Source organism: Phalaenopsis equestris, unplaced genomic scaffold (genome assembly GCF_001263595.1).
Source record: "Phalaenopsis equestris unplaced genomic scaffold, ASM126359v1 Scaffold000607, whole genome shotgun sequence".
Lineage (NCBI taxonomy): Eukaryota > Viridiplantae > Streptophyta > Magnoliopsida > Asparagales > Orchidaceae > Phalaenopsis > Phalaenopsis equestris.
In genome coordinates, this window is record NW_018165047.1 from 88,844 (window position 1) to 99,936 (window position 11,093).

General features: G+C 32.3%; 1 protein-coding gene across 5 annotated transcripts in view; it reads right to left on the reverse strand.

Moving 5' to 3' along the window:
• The window catches only part of LOC110029856, a 46,547-nt gene extending 35,685 nt beyond the window's left edge, over positions 1-10,862 (reverse strand). For all 5 annotated transcript variants that reach the window (XM_020732323.1, XM_020732320.1, XM_020732318.1 and 2 more), the window contains exon 1: positions 10,575-10,862. The gene's annotated coding sequence lies outside the window, so the exon portion shown is untranslated. The remainder of the gene's footprint in view (positions 1-10,574) is intronic.
• Between the last annotated feature and the right edge of the window lie 231 nt (positions 10,863-11,093).

An 11,093-nucleotide genomic window follows, 5' to 3' on the forward strand; every position in this document is an offset into this window, starting at 1 on the left:
TCCCCCCGCCTCTCCCACCGCTGTCGCCCGCTAGTCACCACCCGCCACCATGGCCAGCTGTCGCTGCCCCGTCTCTGCTCTCGCAAGATACCGCTGCTCTACTTCTATTCTCGCCAGCCACCACTCTTTGCCTCCGGTGACAGTCATTCTTTGTCGCCTCCCACTGTCGGCCCCCACCCATGGCCCCCAAAATATATAAATCATAAGAGTATCAAACACATTTTTTAAAAACAAGAAATAAAAAAATAAAAATAATCAAAAAACTAAAAAAAAAATAAAAAAATAGAAAGTGATCCCGAACAAGGTCTAAGAATTCTATTTCTATATTTAATGATTTTTATAATAGATTAGATACTAAGGAGGGTAAAAGATATATGTATAAACTAGTCAAATAAAGAAAATTTAAAAATAAAGATTTAATTAAAGTACAGTGTTAAAAGATGAAAATCTGTGAAAAATTTTGATAAATTTTTCAATGAAATTTTTTAAGATACGATCAATTTTAGTAATCTTAATATCGTTGATAGTAATAAAACCCTTTATTTTTATCGTCTCATTAGTAAAAAAGAAGTTGAGCAGGCTTTAAGGAAAATCAAAGGTAAACAATTAGTTGGATCTAAAGGTATCACAATAGAAGTGTGAAAACATTTAACATATTTGAGAAATTCTTGGCTCACTAAACTTTTTAATATTATTTCAAAAACTGAAAAGAGGATCGGAGGAAGAGTCTTTTAGTACCTATTTTTAAGAATAAAGAGGATGCTATAAATTGTGCAAATTAAAGAAAAAATAAGTTAATTTTTCATGCATTTAAATTATGGGAGAGTAATTGAACACATGTTAAGACGTGATACAAAGATTTTTCATATCAATTTGGATTTATATCGGACATTTATACTATGGAAAATAAACATTTATTGAGATATTTGATGGAGAAGTACAAAGAGATTAAGGAGAAACTACGAATGACTTTTATTGATTTAGAAAAGGCTTACGATAAAGTTACAAGAGAAATTCTTTGAAGAGTTCTAGAAATGAATGGTGTTGACATGACTTACATTCAAGTCATTAAAGATATGTACGCTAGAGGTATTACTTTTATTCAAATAGGAGGATTGAGGATTGATCAAGTATTTTCTTATTTCAGTTGGATCACATCAACAATCAACTTTAACTTCATATCTTTTTGCTTTTGTTATGGATGCTCTTACTGGACATTTACAGGAGGATGTACCTTAATGTATGTTTTTCGCTATGGATAACACTAGAGAAAGATATCAGAAAAAACTTGAATTATGGAGGTCTACTTTAGAGTCTAAAAGCCTTCATTTGAGTAGATCTAAAACTGAATACATAAAATGTATTTTTAATAGTACTAGATAACAATGGGTGATCAAATTATTAAAAGGAGTGAACATATTAGATATGTTGGGCCTATTGTTTAAGTGATGGTAATATTGATGGGGGTGTTATTAGTAAAATTCAATTTGGATGGTGGAATTGAAAGGATGCATCTAGTCTATTGTGTGATAGACAAGTACTGCTTAGACATAAAATGAAAGTGTTACAAAAGTGGTGGTGAGATCGGCAATGTTTTGTGCCACCAGAGTGTTGGCTTATAAAAGAGAAGCATAAATCTAACTTAAGTGTTGCAGAGATGAGAATCCTTAGGTGGATGAATGGCTTTATACTTAGAGATAATGTGAAATGAAAAAATCTATGAAAGGGTTGGTGTAGCTCTAATGGCAGACAAGATTAGAGGATGTCTTCTTAAATGGTTTGGTCACATTAAATGTCGACCATCTGATGAACCAAGTAGGGGAGTAGATGCTTTAGATTTAATTTATGTTAAGAAAGATAAAGAGAGACCTAAAAAAACCTAGGCGTGTTGTATAATAATGATTTAAATTTATTAGAATTAAATGAGAATATGACACTCAATAGAATACAATGGAGAATGAGTACTTATGTAGTCATCCTAACTTAATGCGATGAAGGCTCATCGTTCTTATTGTAACAAATTTTGAATCTACTACTAAAGTTTAAAATAGACATAAATTAGTTCCGCACTTTGTGCACACAAACAAGCATTTAAAAAGTCGCCATTTAAATTGACTAGTCATCAAGTGTTAATGTTGGTTCTGCAAAGAGACATTGAACAATTAAACTTTCGGGATGAGCTTAGTAGTATTCTGCTAATGGTTATAAGGTCTCAACTAAGCAAAGATCATTGTTAATTAATAAAGCGTTGTTTGTAAAGTAATTAAGAGCACATGGAATTTCAACATAGGCCCAGAGGATCTCCGCTAAAGCTTAATGGGTCATTGTTAATCAAGGGCTCACCAATAAGTACTTAATAGCTTGTCGTTAACTTGTTTATCAGCAAATGACTCATTTTCCTAAGAATCCAAATTCCCTTATATGATAGCTAATCTATTTCGAGCTATCACTAGATTGTAATTTATCACATTAATGCCCTATAATTATACAATGATTCTAACATTAGACTTTTAAGTAAGAACAAAAAAGAAAAAACAAACCAATGAAAAAACCTATCCGCATCATACTAATTAAGAACTTCAACATTTAATCTCTCCAATCAAAATTCAATTCAAACTTATTTAATCAGCACACTAGAAAAATTGTTGCACAACATGTTTATATCCTATACCTTTAATCTTTCTCTATTTTTTTTTTACTAAGTTAATTGGAAGAGATTTAGATTTAAAAAGGTACTCTTCCGTATAAGGAAGATAAGGTTCCATTTTTCTTAAACTAACTAGTGTAACAATTTCTCTATCAACTTGCAAACAAAGTAATTCGAGCAGTGAAATTTCAATTATTTAAGTGCTAAGATGTGAATTGCGTCTTTAAAACTTATGATGCTCTTATTATCACTTATTCTAGTGTGCTTATTTCACATATTTTAAAATAAATGTGTTTGTGAAAATTCTTTAAGGAACCAATACTCCCTTTACTCTGAGGATTATATTTTATTAATTCATTTGTAGTAGATTCCAATTTTTTTTAAAAGCTTAACATCTATGGATAGATTAACACACTCCTTATGGCAAATTAATTTCCTTCTGATTTAGAACTACAAAAACACAACCACTGTATCATACTTTGATTTTGTTCTATTTGATTTTATTAAGAAAATAAAATGATTACATTTTTGCAATTCAATGGCATGTACATACTAAAGAAGTCGATGGTAAATTATTCCTAAACAAAAGTTTAAATGGCCTCTAGCGAAGTCTTTGGTTAATTAATGCTAAATTAGTAGATGTTGTATATTATGCTCTTAAACTTAATGACCCTGAGACGGTATGTACATTTAGAACATGGAAAGAGACTTGGGATAAGCTTATTGTCATATATGAATACTCCAATGAAGTAAGAGAAAATATAATAAACCATCTTATTTATGATTATGGGTGCCGAAAAATGAAATCCTAAATAGTAATAGGAAGTATGTTCAATCAATTTATGAAGACTATGAATAATCTTCAATCACTTGATAAGGAAGTAATAACTAATTTTTGAGAAATTTGATAAAATTTTTGGTGACATACAATCTACCCTAATTTTCACACCACTTGGACTTCAATCAAAGTAATTTTATTAAATTATACACACGAAATCAAGCAATTTGATATAAACCACTGTATGTAAATTATGAGCGGATTACGAAATATAGAGTTTGAAAGTTAAAATATTATTAAATTAATTAACCTAATTAATCCTTAATTAAATCTCTCTAATCTTCTACTATTGTTCAGAACCGATCTAATACGCCTCTTTCCTTTCTTTCGTTTGATTGAAAGAGCCCCGAGCTTCAAATGTTCCTCCCAATTTCTTCTCTTGACTTCTAGGAAGGCTGCAACTCCATATTTAGAGCTTGGGGGTGAAAGCTTAATGTGGGAATCTCTTTTTCACAATATTTGAAGCTTTCATTTTCTTCCTAACACTTTTGAATTGAAGTTTGCCTCATTTTTTATGTTTTTCTCATTTTTGATAGCCGTCGGAAACGCCGATTGTGTGTTAGAGCGTTGAAAGTCCTTTGCGAGCTTCCATAAAAGTCTTAGCGTGATATCAACATAGGAAATGTGTGGTTGGAGGTGATAGAAAGTAAATTTGATAGCTTTGGAGAAAGGCGGGTCGCGGAGAAAGTTGTTTAAGATATGTTTTGGAAAATTAATATTATTGTGAGCTAAATTATCTAATGAACTAATATATTATGAATTCCTAATTCATTTAAGATTCCAGATTATTTAACAGAGACGACAAGTTCAGGGCAAGCATGTAGATGATCATCGAAGAACGATTCCATAAACTTCAGGAAACATAATCACAAGTTAGTTTAAAAAGAATAATTTAATTATGAAAATCACTTGAATCTTAAAGTTTAATATTATGTTTCATAGGTTATTAAGCTCAGCATAAGTCACCACAACCTCTAGCTAGCTATCCAAGATTAAGGCTTTAGCGTAGCAACTAAGCTGAGTAATTACATTTTAAATTTCAGTAATCATCTTTATTTCAAAATGTATGTTGTTTTATATTTATGTTTTAGTTTAGTTAGACTTATATTGCAATTGATTCTTCATATTGATAGATAAAAATGTTATGTATGACTGAAAAGCTTTAAAATACTTGCAAGCATGAAAGATATGCATGAAAGATATGCATGAAATGAATGATATCTAGATTGACATTATATATAATATATACATACAAGATAGGCATGTATGAAAGATATGTATGATATAAGGGATATGCATGAGATAGATATATGAATGATATGAAAGATATGCATGATGAATAGTTGCACAAGAGAATAAATATGCATGTTAGTAGGTGCATAAAAATGTTTCAGAAAAATATATATATGAAGAATGAAACAGTTTATACATGAATGCTTGTATGTGCATATTCAGAGGAGGATTTAACCCACTAAAAGTGCAGGAATGAGACGCCAGTGTAATCACGCTCGTAGAATTTTTCTACCACACCAGACAATTGTGATAGTTAGTTCACTAACCGCTGTGTTGATATGTTAATATCGGTCTGGGGTGAGTTGACCAGATTCTACCTTTTCGGACAATTGTGATGTTTATATTGCTAATCGCTTTGCTAATGAGATAATATCGGTTAGGGGCAATAAGGATCTTTCCACCAAATATAATTGAGATTTGTTTATCGCTAGCCATTATACCGACAGGAGCTGACAGGGCTATATCGGCCAAGAGTTTATAAGGTTGTTAACGGTGATCCTCACAGAGACGGAAATGTATATAAAGTATAAAATAAAAGTAAAGTTATGATAAATGCAGATAGAAGATTTAGAATGTGCATTTAGAAAAATTTATTGATACATGCAATAGCATATATAACATTTCTTGTAAGATTACGAAAGACCAGCATAGTATAACATATCTTATAGACTCAATGAAAATTTAATTCTTTTCCTTGGATATTTTAGTTTAAAAGTGCAATTACAATTGGGTTATCTTTAGATAACTCAATTATTGTTTTAATATTATTTTTCGGCTTTAAACATTTGAACAAGATGAAACAAATGGAAAGATACACATTTTTACTTATTAATTTTTATTGTTTTCTTTAGTGTCTCTTTTATGTCTTATTTGAATATTAAATTGTTAGTGATGGAATTAGAATAGCAGAAAGTTGATCTCCACTATCCGACCGTCCATTCTTGTCATGGTTAACTCCTAACCTCGGGCCAGGTCATGACAAAAGTGGCATCAAAACAGAGGTTTAGATTAAATAACATGAATCAAAATAAAAGAGCCAATTGGATTATTGGATTAAGTAATAAAAAAATATAAATTAAAAATTTTAATTGAGTTTAATTAAATTATATGGTTGTTTTTTTCAGAATTATGGACGATCCGAAGGAAGATGTTACTGATGAGAATGCAGAATTTGTTGTACCCCGGAATGTCACGGTCAGTGCAAGTGTTTTCTCTGATATGATGAATGTTGTGACTCAGTTGATTAAGAATTATCAATCTTAAGCTAGTATTAGTGGAGGACCACTAATGGATAAGTATTTGAAGCTCTTTCAAGATATGAGACCACCTTTATTTTCTAGAGCAGGAGGGCTAGTGAAAGTAGAATATTGGCTATTGAGAGTGGAGAAAATCATAAATGACATGTTTTGTCCATCGGAGAGAAGAGTCAACCTAGCCACTTTTGCCTTTGAGGGGGAAGCTAAAAGATGGTGGCAAGGTCAGATGCAAGAGAAGTTTGAAGGTAGAATTAGCCAATTGATGTAGTGGAACGAGTTAGTGAAAATCTTCATAGATTGGTTTGTACCACTATCAACTAAAAGAGAAATGCAAAATAAATTCATTAGATTGGTGCAAGGAGATCAATCAATTATGCAATATGAAGCGGAGTTTACTATGTTATCAAGGTATGCACCCAGTTGATTCCTAATATAGAGGAGAAATGCCACAGATATCTTTCTTAACTGAAAGATTCAATCAAGCAGCCACTAGTGCCACTTGGGATTAAAGACTATTCAGTACTAGTAGAGAGAGCTAGGTCGGTAGAGATTGATTTCCAGCAGACTCAGAAGCATAGAGACATGCACAAGAAGAGTTTGGCAGAACCGACACCAACAGTTCATTCGAGAGAAGGAGAGTCTAATGGGAAGAAGATGAATTCCTTCACTGGTGGAGTTACTGGCCAGGCTGGCAGTAGCACTATACAACCTTGTTTTAAGTGTGGCAAGCAGCATCGTGGTGAATATTTACTTGGGTTGAATGTGTATGAAAACAACTTGAACATCATAGAAGAAATTATCCTAATTTTATTCAGATATCCACATCAAACGTTCATTCAAAAGGGATCCAGTTCAAAGAAATTTTTAATAAGGATGACAGAAGCTGATATTGTGACTCATAAGGAGTAACCAAAACAGAACGTTCATCTAAGAGTTTATTCCTTAACCCATCAGGAGCCACATGAGCATGTTGTCACTGATGCTTATGGATAGAGTTTGATATATTTTCATTATCACTTAACAAGGAACATAATTTTGTAATCATTTTTGTTTCATCTTCTTATTTGTGGAGCTCAGAATTTCGATCACAGATTTTTACAAGAATGATTTTTAAATATTTGATAAAATTTTGGCAACATATAATGTAACCAAATTTTTGCATCCATTGAATTTCAATCGAAAGAATTTTATTAAATTCTACACAAAAAATCAAGCAATGTGAAATAAATCACTATATGTAAATTATAAACGGATTGAAAAATACAAAATTTGAAAGTTAGAAATTTTATTAAATTAATTGACCTAATTAATCCTTAATTAACTTTCACTAATCTTCTGTTACTGTTCACAATCGACCAATTACACCTCATTTATTTCCTTCGTTCAGCCGAAGGAGCTCCGATCTTCAAATGTTCTCGATTTCTTCTTATGCTTATGTTCCCTCCTCTCTCTCTCTCTCTCTCTCTCTCTCTCTATTTCGTTCACTGTTCCTTTATTGCACTATAGAACCACGCTAGGGAAAGCTGCCCCTTGCTACAATGCAAGGACTGCGATCGAACCGAGCGGCTCCTGGGAAGGCTACAACTCAGGATTTACGGCTCCATGGTGAAACCTTAAGGTGTGAATCTCTTTTTCACGATATGTGAAACTTTAGTTTGCTTCTTCACCCTTCTTAACTGAAGTTTGCCTTGTTTTTCATGTTTTTCATGTTTTTCTCATTTCTGGTAGCCATCGAAGGCGTCGATTGTGTGTCGAAAGCGTTAAAATTCTTTTGTGAGCTTCCATAAAGGTTCTAACACGACATCAGCGTACGAAACGTGTAATTGGAGGTGATAGAAAGTAAATTTGGTAGCTTTCAAGAACGGTTGATCGCCAAGAAAATCGTTTAAAGTATGTTTCAACAAATTAATAAAATTTTGTGCTAAATTACCTAATCAACTAATATATTATGAATTACTAATTCGTTTAGGATTCCATATTATTTACCTAAGACGACAAGTTCGGGATAAGCGTGTAGAAATCGTTGTAGAACGACACTTAAAATTTTAGATAATATAATCATATGCTAATTTAAAAAGAAAATTTTAATTTTTAAAATGAAATTTTAAATTTTAGGCGAGTAATTACATTTTAAATTTCAGTAATCATCTTTATATTTCAAAAAATATATTGATTTATATGTATGCTTTAGTACGGTTAGATTTATATTGCTAGATAGAAAAGTTATGTATGAATGAAAAGCTCTAAAAGATGTGCATGCATGAAAGATTTGCATGAAATGAATGATATTTAGATTAACATTATAGTATGATACACATACAAGATAGACATGTAGGAAATATATGCATGAGATAGATATATGAATATATGAAAAATATTCATGATGAATAGTTGCACATGAAAGTAAAAAATGCATGCTAGTAGGTGCATAAAAATATTTCAGAATGATGTATGTATAGAGAATAAAATAGTTTATATATGAATGCTTGTATGTGCATATTCAGAGGAGGATTTCACCCCCTACTGATGTAAGAATTGGACGTCAGAGTACCCGCACGCGTAGAGTTTTTCTGCCACCCCAAACAATTGTGATAGTTTACTAACCGCTAGCCGACAGGTTTATATCGGTCAGAGGCAAGCAGACCAGAGTTTACCTCCCCAAATAATTATGATATTTATATTGCTAACCGCTATGCTGACAGGATAATATCGGTCAAGGACAGGTAAGGGTCTTTCCACCCTGGAAATTGCGATGTGTAGAACACTAACTTTTTGTGTCGATGTGAGCCGACGGGACAATATCAGAAGGGTGTGTAAGGTTGTTGACGATGATCCTCACAGAGACAAAAATATATGTATACAATAAAATAAAAGTAAATTTACGATAAATGCATATAAGAAATTTGAGTATGTTCATTTAGAAAAAGTTATTGATACATACGTTAGTATATATCAAATTGCATATAAAATTATGAAATGCTAACATAGTATAAGATTTATTATAGACTTTCATGCATATTGAATTTTTTTCTTGGATTACTGTATTTTAGAATTCTGATTACTCATGGGTTATCTATTTATACTTGTAAATATCTCTCCAAAACTTTCATATGATATTCTCCCATCTTTCTAGTATCATCTTGAAATAATTTCCCATCACCTGTAGTCCTACAAAAATTCTAAAGCTCTCTCGAAATTATCATTCACAACTAGGGTGCTCTTGACCTAATTTTGGACCTCAATCCTCCATCGCCCTTAAATTACCCTAGATCTACATTATCTACTCCAAATCTGATCTCCATGCATTCCCCTAATATTTCTCTGTCATTCCAGCTAGTCCATATACGTTTAGGAATCTTCACTAACATAATATTTCAGAATCAGCCAAATTTGTTCAAGTCAGGTCGCCTTAATCTCATCTCGAAATTTCCACATTTCTTTACCTCTAACCCGCATAGAATTTCACCAAATACTCAAGATCACATTTAAGGACATTAACTTGATATTCCCAAACGGTTCCATGCTTGGATCCTCCATAATAAATCGTAAATCAAAATCACCATGATGATATCTAGGTTTGACGATAACCTCACCCTTTTGTTGGGCCCTTTCTTTCAACCATCACCTCAAATAATATTACTCTTATCACAGGGTTCTCCAAAATCCTTAGACTCCGAATACAATAAATGAAACCCTTGAATTAGCCCCATTGCCCTCACTTCTAAAATAGAAATTCATAAAACTCTTTCTAAGCCCAAACAATACATCCATAGCTTTAGCTATCGAACTCCTCACACCATCATTTTGATTGGTAACTACCTGAAACAATGCCAGCAAGCCAAGACGAACTTTTCATGACTTCAGGACCTATTCAAATACAGAAAATCTAGGACAAGGAAGCAAATTACATCATAATAATATTAAAACAAAATCGTACCTAGGCAATTAGACACGTGTACAGCGTCGTGCATATGCAAGGATAAAAACCAACATTTCAACATGCAGAGTTTTGCACCATAATGTCAATCAGATTAGCAAAAAATGCAAGATAACTCTAAATTAATACACTTCAAGTCAAATTTCCACTAAGTTGTTTATCACCGGTTCATTTACATGCATAGCACACAATGCTTATGTATTTACATATATCACCCCTAAACATTTATATTTAAAAGGAAAAAACAAAAAGATTTAATATCAAAACAAAATGACACTATTATCACTTTTTAAATTGAAATATTAAAACAACAGAGTTTTATGTTAGTAAATATGAAAAGTTTAGGTGTGAGATATGCAAATACATAATATTTGTGTGCTTGGTATGTAAATTTCCCATCAAAATAGAATATGGCCTTCTCGCTGGTTAAACCCTACAAGCATCTAGCAATCTATAACAGTCTTAAGAACTGCTAATCAACACAAACTACAAAGAAAGGGCACACGAATCCCTTCTATAAACCAATCTGCAGCGATATAGCAAACAAGCGACATAACAAACAAGAATTCATCGAGGGAATCAAATGACGGGTAAGACATGTACCTCTCTGCAGATAGCAGACAATCAACGATGAAGGCTAAAGGAGAAGAGGAGACAATATTGTCAGATTCAAAAAAACCCTAATCTAGATGTGTGGGATAAAGCATGGGGTTGTCTCTTCTCGATAAAAAAAAATCGGCAGCGAACTTTTCTTCGATTGTTCGGAAGCTTCCCGCAAACGAGTGGTGGGAGTTCGTTCGCCTGAAGAATTTGTTGCTTCTGCGGAACACAGACAATATATTTTTCCGTCTCTAGTATGGCTAGAAATTAAATATGACGAATGTATCAAGTGAGAACTTAGGTCGGCTGTAAACAAACCTAATATAATGAATTGAGTTTCTGTTCGTATTTGATTCATTTGAAATTATATGTGTTTGAAATAAACTCGTATTTGAAATTGTTCGTGAACTTACTGTTCGTGTTCGATTTAATTTGTTTGAAATATGTTTGAAATATTTGAAATGTTCGAATTCTTTAAATTGTTGGAATTATTTGAATTGTTTGAAATCTTATAAATTTGTT